Source organism: Galeopterus variegatus, unplaced genomic scaffold, assembly GCF_000696425.1.
Source record: "Galeopterus variegatus unplaced genomic scaffold, G_variegatus-3.0.2 Scaffold2847, whole genome shotgun sequence".
Classification (NCBI taxonomy): Eukaryota; Metazoa; Chordata; class Mammalia; order Dermoptera; family Cynocephalidae; genus Galeopterus; species Galeopterus variegatus.
Genome location: NW_007728958.1, coordinates 233,978 through 250,523, shown reverse-complemented (window position 1 = coordinate 250,523; position 16,546 = coordinate 233,978). Strand labels below are relative to the sequence as shown.

Below are 16,546 nucleotides of genomic sequence, written 5' to 3'. Positions count from 1 at the left end.
AGGTACAGAGGATGTGAACTCGGTCAAAAGGAAGAGAGTGTTAGCTCTGTAGGGAAGAGCTGGGAGAAGTTCATAAGGAATACAAGAGACAGTCTGGCCTGTACTTTGTAGCAGAGTACAAACAGCAATCAGCATGCCAGAGTGTCTTGGGGCAGATTTACAAGGGGAATGGGATGGCACAACTGAGGTGTGTAAACATACATGGAATATCAGAGCTCACCTTTCTTTTTCCCTCCTGTGCTTGCTGCAAAGGCTTTCCACATGATCCTCGTCTTCAGAGCTGCTTTCTTTCTAAGTGGCAAGGTTGATTATTGCGTGTTTCAACAGATAAGAAACAAAAAGATTTTACTAGGACAGTCCAGCATTATATTTCAAACAAGTCCTCCTCCCAAGTGCAAAAGCCACAACAATGCATTTATTCTTATTACAGGACTGGACTGGATTTGTAGCGAGATGCCTAGGAAATGAATTTTGGTCAACCAAATAAGTTTTCACTTGCCACTCCACAGACAGGCCCAAGGCGCCTGCCTGGTCCTCTCCCTCCCTTGTAGGAGTGTGATGGGAACATCCCCCTTCTAGGGGAGCCTCCTAGGCTGCCAGCCCTGCCCTGTGTGTTAACCTTTTATTGGTCTCCTTTTGGAACACTGGGTTTAATTAGCATTGTTTTATTTTGGTGGTTTTTCAAAAGTGAAAATAGCTCTAATAGATTCAAGCATGAATAAAAATAGTCTTAAATTCAAATCTTGAAGGTTTCATTCACTGAATTTGCATCCTGCATTGCCAGCTCCCCAAGATCAATAATCCATATTTTATTGTATAATAAAGGCTGCCTGTAATTGAATTAGCTCGTTCATTCCATCTGATTAGCCCTATTTTATTCATGGAGAGGAAAAAGAATGCAAACTTACCTTCACCAACGTATTGTATTATTTGGATGTAAAAGAGCTTGCAGCAACATAAAGCAATTGTAAAAGGATAATAGAAAATTAACTTTAATATTGTTTATCTTAGGAATAATATGATTCACATCACACTGCATTTTTTGGTGATAGCTTTAATTTTCATATCTGTCGTATCCATCTGTCCTCCGGTCATCCTGGAGTGAGTCTACTGTAACAGGTCTCTTCTGACCAACTGCAAGAATCCCACTCCAAAATTCTGAAAGACAACCGGGATAAGCAATCTTTTTCTTTTACAACCCTTGGAGAGATTCACCTTTTACTCACCCTGAGGCCATTTTCTCTTATTTACCTGTGTGTTTCCATTGTCAAGGTTTTTGAATGCTCTCTCTGTTCTCAAAGCAATATCTTAGCACAAATTATTTGGGAGATGAGAAACACTGAGCGGAAAAGGAGTCATTCATTACTGGGATCTCTCAAGATTACTCTGTATAGTCCAACTTGTGTGTGATACACACTTTCTCAGAGGCTTGAAGTTTTTATTCAGGCTTCTAGATCTGTCTTTTCATTGCATTCTGCAAAAAATGAATTTAAGAAGTATACTGACAGTTCGGCATGCTGACAGTTCGAAATGATGTGTGTTCTGACACAAACTGCATTGTAGCTTAGGAATCTAGCCTGAAGTTATTTTACTGTAGCATTTCTATGCTTCTCTGATGCAGGGGGAAAAAAGAACTTTCCTTAAAAGTGTGTTTTAGGATATGACAACCCAGCGCCGTGCATGGATTGGCAATAAACTGGATGATTTCAGAGGGCAAGGGGAGGGGGGTTGTTAAAGAAAGGGGACCTGAAACTTTCTACTGTCCACCAAAACATACAGAGAAAGGGGAAAGAAAAGCAAAAAAAAAAAAAAGATACCAAACTTGAGTGTGAATTTGTTCCACCTCCCCTTCAAGCCAGGATCATTTATTTAAAGTCTGGCAATAAACTGGATGATTTCAGAGGGCAAGGGGAGGGGGGTTGTTAAAGAAAGGGGACCTGAAACTTTCTGCTGTCCACCAAAACATACAGAGAAAGGGGAAAGAAAAGCAAAAAAAAAAAAAAGGTACCAAACTTGAGTGTGAATTTGTTCCACCTCCCCTTCAAGCCAGGATCATTTATTTAAAGTATGAGATGACCAAATAGAATTGGGTCTGTGAAATATTTCCATTTTTAAATAACTTTCTTAGAACTTAAAACAAGAGCTAGTCGTGGCTCCTTCTAATTGTATTCTCTATGCAAGGAATATGTCTCTTGAGGGACTGAAAGATCAAAGGCAAACACCAGGGATTTTACCTGTAGAAACAACGCCTGCATGTAACTTTCTCACTCTGCAGCAACACACACTCGCTTGCTTAGGCATGGAAATGCACATATGCACACATGTGCACACACACACACACTTAGACTGTGGCTCATACTTAACACCGTTTAATGATGCAAATTAATACTCTGTCCTTTCACAGTTTTATTTTTATGTATATTTATTTACTAAAGCAAATGCTCTAGTAGGCAAGCATTTGGTTGCTTACGATAGAGAAAGATGTTTTCCTGTTAGTCTTAATGATTTATAACATGTTTGACTTTCTTGTAATGTGAGTTTACCTCCTAGGGAGTGTGGCAGTGTTTTTAATAAAAGAAATAATACACTACAAGAATGTGGCATTTCTTTTGCTTTTTGCCCAAGCTCAATAAACTATTTTTCATAATTATTGGAATTTGGTTGGGGAATCCTAGTCTCTATCAAGTGGAAAAGCAGGAAGAGTCCTGGCTTCCTCCTTCTCCCCACAAAGGTTACGCTTTGAATATAAATTACAACGCCCCGTGCTTCTCCCATTCTAATCAGATGACCTTTTGAATCTGGTGGACCAGAGTTTAAATCCTAAGCCTGCCAGTCAGTTTTTAAATCAATGTCCTGCTCCAACATCTTTCGGTACATAACTAAATTTCAGTGGATTTAAAACATGGAAGCGAAGTAAGTAATGCCGGTGAAATCTTGCAGCTGATGGCAAAACAACCCAACTTGATTGCAAGATCTTGGGCCAAGTGACATGACTGTGGTTAATTTTACTAACTAGATCCTCTACAAAGCCTTCTGGGATTCAAAATCTAAGAGAAAAAGGAGGAGTAGGAAATGTGTAATGTTTGCAAGAGGACATTTCTGAGCAATTATCAATTTAAGCTCCCATTATTTGCTGCTAATTACTACACAAGGTTGTTAAATATTTAGCAGAAGTTTGTTTAATTGCCTTTGACTGGGAAGGGGATGCCTGAATATGGCTTGAACACCAGGAGTCAGTTGTGTGCTGTGTGCACTGAGAGTCTGGAAGAGAGGAAATTTGTATTCGCCCAAGATGAACACATTACAGTGTCAGACAAACCTTCTTTTTTCTTCCTTCCACAGATTTATTTATCTTTTAAGGTATCTAAAATTAAAGCACGAAGAAGGGGCACTGTTCATGGATGTAAAATTGGAAGGAGGTCATTCTTAACCTTGTTTACAGATGTTCTAGTTTAGAAAGCGCCAGTGTGATAAATTAAACATTACAGGGGAAAAAATTAAAGCTTAGCAACAACTGGCACATGGACACATCTGTCTGTGAAACACTGACTTAATCCCTGAATATCTTATTAGACGGTGTTGCCTATCAAAGCCTTCTGTCCCACAATACACTGGGATCCTGCAATTCTAGAATCTTAGCAGGATTGTTACACCCCAGCCTCTGTTTTACTTGTACTGGCTTTGTATAGTTTAATTTAAATTCTCGGTTGTCCCCCAGCATGTTATCAGGTAGTTCAATTCATTTTTTCTTTTAAAAATAAACTTTATACCTTTAATATATTTCCAAGTGGAAATATATTAAATTGCTCTTTTTAGCCTGTTCTTCCAATTCGCCACTTTTTTTTTTCTCTGAATGTAGTAGATAGTGCATGCTATTATCAGGTCCAACGAGGGACATTTCCAAGACTGTCAGGTATGCAAAACAGATAGGGGTCAGCTTGCAACTGAAATTTTACTACCGTTTTTAAATTCTTAATGGAAAATGGAATTGTCGGGATATTAACATTTCTTGTATGTGACCTAACAGCCTAAAGGATTTATCCCTTTGAAGCTGGTGGACCAAGTGGCTTGTTTCATTTCTCCATGATGTTTAATTGTCAGAATACTAGGAATTGCCCTACATTGCATTATTTAAGTAATTAGTCTTTGCTCAGGCTTCTGAAAACTCACATTAGGCTAAGGCTAGGCTAATTAGCTGGGTATTCTTGCTACATTGTTAACCACCGTGGGTTTTTCCAGCAAAATGTGGTGAAAATAGGCCCTTTTGAACTGCCTCCCCACCTCCCTGTGCAGTCTGATGAATCTTCAACCCCACCAAATGCTTCGACTCCTAAGCAGTCTCTGCCCTCGGGGGCTCCCGGCTTTATTGTGCACTTCTCTCTACTTGGTGAGCTATTCACTCCCTTTCCATCCTCTCCTCATCTCTTCAGCACCAGGCAGGTATGAGTCCTCTGAGAACTAATCCCACAGCCTCTCACAGCAGGTGAAGGCTCTTTCCTCTATGTCCCATAGCACCTTGTCTCTAGGTAGCTGGTGGGGAGCATCCTTCATCTCTGCAGCCAGCTCAGCCCAGGGTTAGAACACAGCAACCAGTGCCCTCAACAATCGCTCTTGCCTGGAGCCAGCTCAGCCACTGGACTAGCTATGAGACCTTGAGAGTTGGCTTAAACTCTCTGGGACTTCATTTCCTCACCTGTAAAATGAGATACTGGACCAGATGCTGCTAGGTCACTTCCAGCTCTGAAACCAATTCTTTGTTTTTCTGCTGCATTACCTACAGATGTAGTTACTCCTGCCATTGAATTTGTACCAGCAAATTGAGGGTGGGGATTCTGTACTTCTTTCAAAATGGATAGTTGTTTCTATACCCTAAATATTAGTTTCCAAGGTTCCATGTTTGGAATCCCTTTATACATTATTAGATTACAAATATTCCTCAAGTGGCACTGATTAATTGCTACTAAAAGGTACCGCCTTTGTTCATTGACAGTACATGCAAGTGTCTTAGTTGCTAAAACAGTGTACGTTTCTGGAGAGACTTGGTTCTTCACACAAACAGTGCCATTTATTATATATCTCAAATCCTTTCCACAATTTTTGGTCAATTGCCCACTTTCACCCATTGATTATATTTTAAAACACCATGCAGTACAGTCCCATGTGGTATATATGTGTCCCGTTGCAACATATTCTTTTTTTAAGGTGAGGGAGATACCTCTTAAACTGAAGACTAAGTAGCATACTCAAGCATGGAATAGCAAGCTCAATGTGTTTTCAATACACAGTAAATTCCAAACAGTTATGTGGCTTCCCCATATCCACCTGTTCCTGTACCTGTCCTCTAATTTAATATCTTGGTAAACCTGTCAATAACAGGACAAGTCAATAACAAGATCTCCTAGTTATAGCTATTCAGCATACTGCATAGACTAACATTTCTCCTTCCCCTGTAGAGACTTCAAATCCCTTGAACAGAGAACTCTCCTTATCTCCAAGCTGTCATTTATTTATGCACAAATGTTTTTTAAACAGTGTAAGGCAATGGTCCTCAACCGAGAGTCATTCTTCCCACCAGAAGATATGTGGCAATGTCTGGAGACATTTCTGGTTGTCACAGCTGGGAAGGTGCTTCTAGTGTGTTGTCAATAGAGGCCAGGGGTGCCGCTAAACATCCTACAATGCCCAGGACAGTCTCCCAGAACAAAGAGTGCCCAGTCCCAAATGTCACTAGTGCTAGGGTTGGGAAACCCTGTTGTAAGGTAAGCCCCACTGGCTTTCTAAATCTATTTAATTTACAGGCTCCTCTCTAGAACCAAGCAAGTGAATGCATGTATTTTGTATAATGACTGGGAAGTAGTTTACTGGATTGTCTTTTGGGTTACTTTAGATGAGACAGAAAAACTTTAAACTATGTCTACATGGTCAAGTCTTCTAAACATGAACTCATGAACATGCCAATGTCCACATACTTTAGAGTTGTCTCTGATAGCCCTTTTCTGGGCTTACTTAGTATAAGTGTCCAGATAACAAAAACAACAAAAATGTCCTTCAGTGAGGTTTATTAGAATGTGAAATCATTTCCTCTGGGAGGTGTGAAGGAAGCTTCATTGCCAGAATCATTTAAAACAGGCCTGGAGTATAAACTTTATAAAACAATTCTGTCCCTGCAAGGGGACAAATTAAATAACCTAATATATTGTCTTTTTCCATCTTTAATATCTTGTATTTTTCTGATCACTTCTGATGATGCCATTTCACCTTTTGTTTTAATATAGCTTAGTGTCATCTAGAAAATGCTTTGAGATGTCAGCCCAAGCCTGTGTGAACTGTTAAATGCCAAAAGAAAATGCATCAGTGTCTCTGCAAGTTCATGGTGATGACATTACCATATGAAAAAATCTCACCTTTTGTTTTAATATAGCTTAGTGTCATCTAGAAAATGCTTTGAGATGTCAGCCCAAGCCTGTGTGAACTGTTAAATGTCAAAAGAAAATGCATCAGTGTCTCTGCAAGTTCATGGTGATGACATTACCATATGAAAAAATAAAAAGGGAAAGTCTGTCACTGCAAACATGACCATAAATGCAACATTCACGGCATTAAAGAGAGGGGCAAAAGCATATCATGACAGACGGTTTCCAAAATGCCATTGCTATGTCATAATAAAAAAGTAGACTGTCCTTCTAGTAAATTCTACAAAGGTAAAAATTATGAATCAGCTTCCCTCGTGATGAAAAACTCATTGTGTGTCCTTTTTTTTGATTCTCAAAGCACTTTGAGAAAATATAGTATATTTGCCTTTTAAAGAATATTTATTGAATGATAACATATCTCACCAAAATGCACATATCTACATATCTACATATACACACACACACACACACACACACACATATATCCATCCTGATATTTACTGAGTAAGGTCCAGAAACATACCAATGTACAGACACACTGAAAATACAATTACCAAAATTTCTCCAACCAGGAAATAAGCAGTGGAAACTTTGGGGTACCAAAATGGGGTATACATGGTACTTTGGGGTGATTTGGGTCTTTGTGTAATTTTTACAACCTCCCTATGGTATTTCCAGAGCTGTAGCAATTTGCTTTTAATTAATTTTAAATTATGAGTATTTTTGTAATTGTGTGACTTTGAAAATGTAATTTATTAACATCCACATCCTGTTAACCTCATTAAGGTGCTTAAAAGACTTTTAATTAATTTTAAATTATGAGTATTTTTGTAATTGTGTGGACTTTGAAAATGTAATTTATTAACATCCACATCCTGTTAACCTCATTAAGGTGCTTAAAAGCCACGCTTTGCCATTGTGACTATTTTTTCTCTGACTTATGGGGGAAATAACCCAGTACCCTGTCATGATTAGCTATATACACTTCTAAAACTATTTCACTAGCAGAAGAACTTGGAAATAAAAAAAAGAGGGTGGAAATGTAAAAATCTTGATTAGAAAGTATAATTTAATAGAACATGTATTGAACCAAATGTATTGATTAATGTAGAAGATATAGTACTTATATTGATTCAAACCAGAGATTTAGTACTAAAAGCTCTAAGCCAAAAAGCTGTTGCAGATTGCTACAAAAGTCAGTTTAATGCTGTCCTTGAGAATGCCTTCACAAAGAAATTCTTCTAATGTTTGAGGAGTAGGTAGAATGCGGTATATGTCAGTCTGATCCCGGAGGGTTTTATTTTGTACTCTAATAGCTGTTACGAGCCTACATTATATCCAAGGAGTAATTTTCCTTAGGGGTGCCCGGCTTGCTTTGTGTCAATATTCGAGCATTTTAAGTCACGTACAGTATATGCTTCTGGGAACAAGGAAGGAGCCAGCCAGACTCATAATGGTCTGCATTCATTAATAAAGGCAGAAGCTTCTGTCCCCACATTGCCCACTACAGGGATGCCTCTTTGGCCTTCAGGGACCCGTACAGACACATTTTTAAAAAGCTTTATTTTGAGTGGGCAGGAGATGAAATGTAGGACTTGCAGGCATTTCCTAAGTCAGCTATATGCCTGAACACAGGGATGACCTTAATAGGTCAAAGAAGAATGCAGGTCAAAAGACTTATTATCCAGCCTGTTGGAAACCAATTGCTTTTGTTTAAAAAAAAATAAAAAATAAAAAAGCAGTAGTGCTTAAAGGTTGACAGTAACTTAGAATTCTGTTTGCAGCCTATGACTGCACGACTGTATGAGATCTGGAATATGCTTCTAGAAAAATAAGAGCATGCTGATTATCCTCATTGTTTACAGATAAAGGTCCAACCCAAGTGATAAAAGGAAGGGTAATATAATTAGTTAATCAGTGATGATTGATTATGGATGTTTGCATTCTTCAACTAAAGAAAAAACAACATGCTGCCATGGTGCTGTCACCATCTGTTGAAAGAAACAGCCACATTTAATCTTTATATTTCTTTATTTCTTCCCTCCTTGCATTGTTTCTGAGCCACAATTGCCTACTATTTCATCTGGTTGGAAAACATCTCATTTAAATTGAATACAACTGTAGTTTAAATTCGGGATTCTAATGGCATAGTGAATTAGTGGAAAGCTTTTTTTTTTCATTCCTTTTTAAAATAGCACGCTGGCTCTTTTTCTTAGTTGTAAAATCTTGTCAGAATTTGTTTCAAACAAAGGGCTATAAATAGGTAAGTCATGGTAAAAATGATTAACATTTTTGAATCAACACATTTCACAAAACTTCCATTCAAACACCACTTTTATTTTTATTACTATTGCTACTTAACATTTTGCCGATGCCAACAGCAGGGTACAAAGCACAGACGGGACGCCGTCTCTGCCAAAGAATTGGAAAAGTGAGGGCAATCTGTGGGCACAACTTTCAGGGGTGGGAATTTAATTTTTCAACCCTGGGAAGGTAGATTCCACCTGGTTTTCCTCCAAAGCGTAACTTCATCATTGTTATAGGTGCAAAAATTCAAATTCATATCAAAATTGCAGGAAAATGGGATCACTTAGCCAAGGTTTCAGAGGATCATGGATTTTTATTTTTATTTAAAAATATTTTTCTTGGATTGCATTTTAAATAGGATTAAACCGTTTGACCAGTAAATGTGGTGAGCTCTCAGAAAGAAGGAGGCTGAATTAAGCATTTGTTAGAGTGCCAAGCGCAAAATGAGAATTCCAGTCTTGTAAAAATGAAAGGCATCTCATATTTAAAAAGAAATACATCGTGCTAGAAGGGAATTTTTAAGGCCCCTCATCTGTTTTCTAACTTTCTAAGTTTAATTTCACATTTATAGAGAAAAAAGTAGAGAGAGCGCACTCCTTCCAAATGGGGCCCTTTACAGTGTTTTTGAAACCTCCCTTTAAGGTATCATACCTAGATGGATCTTCTTTTAAGCTTTAAGGTATATTGTAGGTTTGATTTTTTTTTTTTTAACACAAACCCCCCTCGTGTAAAACAACTGTTCATAACTGGGATTAATGGTTTGCAATTTTCAGTTACTTAGACATGGGGTCTCCAGGATATAGCTTTTTGCAGAGTAGAATATGGCTCTCTGTGGGATTACAGAAGTTTTCTTCTCTTCCTACTTCCTTTTCTGTCATCACCCCCTACCTCCACCGATGTCGCACTGATGTTCTTCTCGATTATGTAAAACACTTTCCCTTCATTGGAACAGATATTTTTTCTCATAACCTGTCATTGCATTAAAGCACTTTGGGGACTGTGAATTGCTGTGTAAAATTGGTGAGATTACCCACTGCTTTGTTCTAGCAGAGTGGTTTCCTCTGGACCTAAAGAGCTGAAGACTTTTGTGTGGAGAAGGCTGCTTGCTGCTGGCCTGGCAGCGTTTTTCTGCTTTTTGCTCATCCATGTTTGTGTCCCTGTGTCTCAGGACTGGCTCTGTGGTGTGTCGAGTAGCTGGGGCAAGAGAGAACCGTGCCCAGAGCCTACCTGCTCTTTTTGCCTAGTGCTTCTGTGTCTACTTTTTGTCTTTTCCACTTGCCTCTTGTTTCCCTTTCTAAAGAAATGATGCCTATGATTTTTAAAAAAAAAAAGCACTGAACGTTCTCATGAAGCTACTTCTTGTTTCTCATGTTGGAGGATCTTCAGTCAAGTCTGGAAACTATGACTTCACATCAGTTCTCTCCAACACCTAAAAGCCGAATCGATCAAATAAACCGTGTGACTCAGACATTCCATTCTTTCCTTCTGATAATGAAATTAGGCCATTTGTATTTTCAGTGGACTTGGGAGACGGCCTGGGGGTGGGGGGAGGGGAGCTGACGCATCTCCAGGAATCTCAAAGGTGATGAGGATAAGCCCCTGAGGATGGATCAGAATCATCTGGGGGTTTTTTCCCAACACAAATATGCCCATTTTCCAAGACCCTCTAGGAATATGCCACCTTCCCACCGTGAGAATCACCATCAATGGTAGACAGCCAGGACTGGGGAGACCCTGTCATAGCCCTCAGTAGGACTGGGGCAAAAAAAGAAAAAAACAAAAAAGAGGATAAGGGATCTCAGTGCTATGCAGGCATCTCCACACCAAGAGAGCTTTCTGCCTTTATCATTTTTTCCTGCCAGATTTCCCATTTTTACGTTACTTATATAGGGGCTCTTTATTTTTGTGTAAGCTTGTGTCTCACAAGCCGTTCTAGCAAAGGATTTATATTCTTCCCTCTTATATGCAAAACATAACCCCTTTATAGAAGTGACTTCAATCTGTTGCAAAAAGTGATGTATATGTATTTGTTCGTTTCTTTGTACCTCTGAAGAGATTTGTATGGATTTGGTTTAGGATAAAAGCATCCAAGACGCAACTATTGCCAACTATTATGGGCAATTTGTTTTAGGTTCTTATTTGGCAGTATCTCAATACATGCACATGTAAAAACACTGGCAAGATTGCAATGTATCTTCCTTTATTAACCCCTAGAATCCTGTCGAACATGGAGTAACCATCATAAGTGCTTAACCGTTTAAAAATAATGCTATTAAACTGATTAATTTGATTGTGGTAAGAAAAAAAATCGCTCATCCTTCTGTGAGTGTCCTACCATTTTGGTAACTATTGTCCTAGCTTATTATATTTCTTTCTCTCTCTCTCTCTTTATTTTTTTTTTGTAATTCTTTTTTTTTAAAGATTTGTAATTCTTTTTTTTTTAAAGATAAAAAAACCTTTCTATAAGATCAGACTTGACTAATACTAAAAGGAATGAGGAAGCTTAGACAGTGTATTTTGAATAATACAACTTTCTTATTGTTTATAATCTTCTCTCTGATCATAATTGTGTCAATTGTTTAAGAAAATAGTAATTCTTTTTTTTTAAAGATAAAAAAACCTTTCTATAAGATCAGACTTGACTAATACTAAAAGGAATGAGGAAGCTTAGACAGTGTATTTTGAATAATAGAACTTTCTTATTGTTTATAATCTTCTCTCTGATCATAATTGTGTCAATTGTTTAAGAAAATAGGAAAGTTTTTTGGTCTCATCGGTATTTTGATTACCCTTTCTGTCTACGTATTGATGAAGAATACTTTTCAGAAGTATTTAAAATCAATACACAAATAAAAGAGTTGTCATAAAAATAATTTGCTCCTGTGTGCATGTAACTGGCTAGTACTACTAAGAAAAGCATTATTTTTCACCGAACTAATAAAAATAGGTATGTTTTAAATAAAGGAGAGTGAAATAATGTTCCTTATCATTATGTGTCATCAGTCTTTAAAAACAAGCTAAGTTTGAAATAGGGGAAAGAAGACCTGGGTCCTCCTCACAAGCTCCCCAACTCCCTCCCAGTGCACGCAGCGCCCCCCCTGGGCAGAGGGCAGCCTCCAGCCTCTGGTCACATGGCCTGTCCTCACTGAGCAGGCACTTTGCTGTTGTGCTGGTGGATAAGTAGATGACAGAGATCTCCCAGGCAAAGCCCTCTGTTGAAAATATTCCAGTAGCTCCTCTTCACCTACCAAAGTCTGAACTCCTTAGCATGGTACACAAGGCTCCTTGTAAACTTGCCCCTAACTACTCCCCAGCTTCATTTCTCATCGTTACTCTGATTCAGAACACTCTAGAAGACTTCAGTCAATCTGAACATGTTGCAGGTCCATGAACATACCTTGCACGTTCTTGCTTTGTTGCATTTACCTATGTGGGTCTCCCGGCCTGGAGTGCCCTCACTGCGTCCCCTTATCATGTTTGGAGCCTCAGCTAAAATGCCCGTGTACTGCCTCTGTGGCAACGCTTTCTCCAAGGCCCAGGCAGGGTTAAGTGTAGCCAGGATGTTTCCGTGTTCCTTTCTGATGTCCTCCTTGCCATATTGCCTTACCATTATGTGCCCACATGGCCTTCATCTTGAGACTGTGAGCACTTTGGAGGCAGGAAGGCAGGGACTGTGCCTTTTCTCTGCAGTAGCCCTTGCCTTGTTGGCCAAACCCTCTTTACTGAACTCTGCAGTGCTGTGGGTGGTGCCAGGTGGTGTACGAGTGTTCAACAGATGCGTGTGAAGGCATGAATAGAGGAATGGATGTCAGAATTACTGACAAGGGCAAAAGCCAGGCCTACAGATAACCATAAGACAAGACGTCAGGTGCGTGCACTATAAGCAGTGTAACATGCGGGGGGACATCAGAGAAGGGAGAGATCAGCTTAGATGGGGTGAGCATGGAAGTGGTGGTGTTTTGAGCTGGGACCCAAAGCCCAGAGGGGACAGGTTGGGGGGGCTGTGGACAAGGTGAGTGGTGGGAGACATGGATCAGTGGAAAAGCGGGGGTGGGGGGAGATCAGGCCATCTCCAGGCGTGTGCTCCAAATGAACGCCCCGAGGAGCTGTGACCATCCTCCATGCAGGATGTGACCGTCCTGCAGGCCCTGGTCTAGAGCCTGCTCACCAGTTTTCACCCTCGGGGCCTGGCTGGTGGTCCTGAGTTGTGCAGGCATCTCAGCTGCCCTCTCGTCATTTGGAAAGAGGTTGTTCACTCAGAAAGGGACATGCTAGTGTGGATGGAAAGGAGACTACCAAAATGCAGCAAGGACTGCACTAGTAGAGGAGAAAGAGCACCGGGGACAGGGAGTCATGGCAGGCTGCTGCGATCTATCCTGAGCCATGGTGTGTCCACAGCCCCCAACCACCCTCTGCATAGGGGCTGGCGAAGCTTCCTACCCACTCTGGCCCTCATCGGCCAGATAGCCCTTGCCTTTAATATCCTTTTTCAGGAACAGATAGAGCCCTTACTTTCAAGATGTTCACAATGTAAGGGATTAGAACAAATGCATGTGTAATCAATAGAAATAATGCACAGATACATACAACTGTTGAAATAGTGCTACCCTGCTCCTTGAAGAGTGAGTCATGTTTTGATAAGAGCTGGTGGAAGGTGGGAGGGTACTTCAGGAAGACACAGCAGGGGCAGAGAAAAGCAAAGAGCCAACCAACCGTCTCGCCTCTTGTGGCTCCAGGCCCTGCCTCTCCCTCCTGGTCCTCACAGATGCAGCTTCACTACACCTGCCCCGGGCAGGGTCAGGAGATGCCTGGGTCTGAGCCTCACTGGGGGCAGTAAAGAGGTACAGCACCCAGGAGCACCTAGTCATCAGGGTGCAGAAACAGGTTGTTTATATCATTATGAATCATTATAAATCAATCAGCATTCATATATGCTTGGTCTGATGAAAATAAAATTACTTAAGGTTCTTTTCCCCCTTTCCTTTTTCTTTTTCTTTCTTTTTTTTTTTTTTTTTTTCACAGAATCATACGATGACCCAACACAGCAGTTAGTGCAAGTACGGTCTATCAAGGAGAATTACATTTGTGGCACAAAAAGGGAACATGTTTTACTCTTTGCACGAAACTTTCATTGTTAATGTATATTATTCAGAAACATTGTATTGTACCATAAAACTTGTATTATCAAAACTGTTGGATGTTCATGTGTTTGAACTTTTGAGCACCGGATAGACTCCTTGTATATAAAGTGTTGCACATGTATTATGTCGTCTGATACTAAAATGGTCTTATAAAGACAAGTGGACTTGGGCCCTATTCAGGCAACATTTAAAAAAGAAAAGTGTGAACACAATGGCTTAAGAGAAAATATTTTCAAGGAAGACAGATTAAAAACAACTGTTACACATGAGACTATGGTTGGACTTCCTTTTATTTACACTTAAGCCTAGAATTTCTCTTTTGGTATATCAACAGTTAAATCCGAGACTATTTTTTATTGCTGAAGATTCTTGCAAACCATGAAGAGATGTTCTCACGGAACAGAACCCCACAGCTGGATAAGGCCCGTATATATATCTGTAAGCCTTGCAGTGTGACAGGTAGCATCACTATATATGCAATAGTTGTTATGTAGACTGTCAAAGATTTTTTTTTTCCTGGATACATTTGAAGCTTTGAGTGTTCAAGGTTTTCCTTAATGATTTCACACAGCCAAATTCTTGAATCAGTTGAACTAACCTGTATGTTACTGTTATTAATGTTTACTCTGCGGTCTGAACCTGGAGATTACTGGAATTGTTTTCCAAGAGGAAATAAATTCAGTTTACCATTAGGTACGAGTGTATTTGTGTGTTTTCTTTTTCTAGTTACTCTACCATTTAAAAAAAACCTAATTGTCTGAACCCTTGGATATAAAATCTGCTCTTGAGCATATCACAGACATAACCTCAATCATATTTAACCTTTTCACACTGGGCCAAATGCACCTGGGAGGATATTCATCATGCTGCATAGGGAAGAGATCAGACCCAGTGTTCTTCTACTCTCTTAGATACTAACAGGTCACATTGTACTTGAGGATTCTGACATCACAGATGGATGTGATGGCTGTTTTCTGCATAATTTGCAGCCCAATTCATGTCATGCTGTGCAAATCTGAACTCAAAGTAGACGGCTGCAATTTGAGAGGCAGTTTGGCTTATGTGTACTTAAGAAGCAGCATTGTTCATTCAGAAGACAAAGCACAGAGCAGGGCGTCAGATGGTTGTTAGTTCCAGTTCTGGCACTGTTTCCCAATGGGGTCTTCTCCAAACCGCCTCACCTCCTGGCCTGGGCTCACCCAGCCAGGGACAGAACTTGGTCATCAGCCTTCACACAGGCGTGGGGTTTTTAGAAGATGGCTGTCACTACAGCCTGCCATGAAATGGTGAATAAGTAGGAGCTCTAATTTTGGAGCTTTTGGGGGGAAAGAAGAGAAGAATAGAAATGTATAAATTGAACCCTGATATACACGTTTAGCCAAAACTGGTAAATATAGACCTGGTAAATTTCATCCAAATTATGATTAACATATTTAACCCACTACGAGTCTATTGGCCCCGTTTAAACTGAAGACCTCAGCAGATCTTTAAACCTTAAATAAGCCAGAATCTTCACAGCAACTTTTTGGTGGGGAAACTATAGTATGAACCAATTGATTTTACTGTGACCACCTGTCACCAGGAAAACTGTCAATGAATCTTATATTACCAGCACCATAAGGCATAATCCTCAACCCATGTTTCTGGAAACTTAGCCTGCATCAGAATCACCTAGAAGGTGACATCATGGGGTACAACTCCCAGAGTTACTGAATCAGTAGACCTGGGATGAGGCTCAAAACTGTGCCTTTCTAAAAAGTCCCCAGGGGGGTTCCAATGCTGCTGGAGTGAGGGCCACACTTTGAGAACCACCACTCTACTTCATTTCCAAGTTTGTTGAATGCATCACATGTGAATAACCAAGCAAAGTGCTGGCAAACTACACTACTCATTTTGTTCTCAATATAGAAAAGTTTGGTTGAGTTTTAATATCATTCAGAAAGAAGAACTTCCTGGTGATTAAGTATATGTGCTTGCCAGAATGTTTCGTGTGTGTGTGTGTGTGTGTGTGTGTGTGTGTCTAGCATCTTAATGCTAGGAAAATCTGCATCTATACATTTCACAATGGATTGCCAGCATGCTATTTAATTAAAAAGCTTTTTCACCAGCTACATAAATAATGAAGTATGCTGAGAATATGCAACTACATACATCCATAATTAAAATACTCAGCTATATTTAAAAAAAAATTAAGATCTCTGGTCTATTCAGGATTTTGCATTTAAAATGAGATAACCACACTTAATGATGATTTTTAAAAAGCTTTTAAACTTCTGGTTATTAATGAGGGGTTATAATTTACTAAAAGTAAGCTACTCTGTAGTTATGGAAAGCAGGTGATAGTGCTATCCCAGGAATGAATCCCAAGTTGCATTTAACAGCATTGCCTCTCAGAGACTTCCCAGACTCCCAGTAAGCACCAGGAGTTAGAATTCTTAGGAGGCAGAGGGGGCTGTGCTTACCATTCTCCTGAGAGACCTCCCCATGGCTGGCCTTTGGGCTCCTTCAACACGGACACAGTTCAGTCTCTTCCCAGACAAAGCTGGGAGGCCAGAGGAGTCGACCATTTTTAGCGCTATATAATTGGTTGATCCTCCAATGACTATGAGGTAGTTCATATTTAGCAGGTCCTTTCTCCTGACCACCTGTCATTCTTTGGATCATGAATACTGAACAGTACTTGGA

The 16,546-nt window shown here is 39.8% G+C and overlaps 1 long non-coding RNA gene across 1 annotated transcript in view; it reads left to right on the top strand.

Moving 5' to 3' along the window:
- The window catches only part of LOC103599087, a 28,078-nt gene extending 13,523 nt beyond the window's left edge, over positions 1-14,555 (top strand). Inside the window, exon 3 of the long non-coding RNA XR_551261.1 lies at positions 13,743-14,555. This is a non-coding gene — a long non-coding RNA (uncharacterized LOC103599087). The remainder of the gene's footprint in view (positions 1-13,742) is intronic.
- The last annotated feature ends 1,991 nt before the right edge of the window (positions 14,556-16,546 follow it).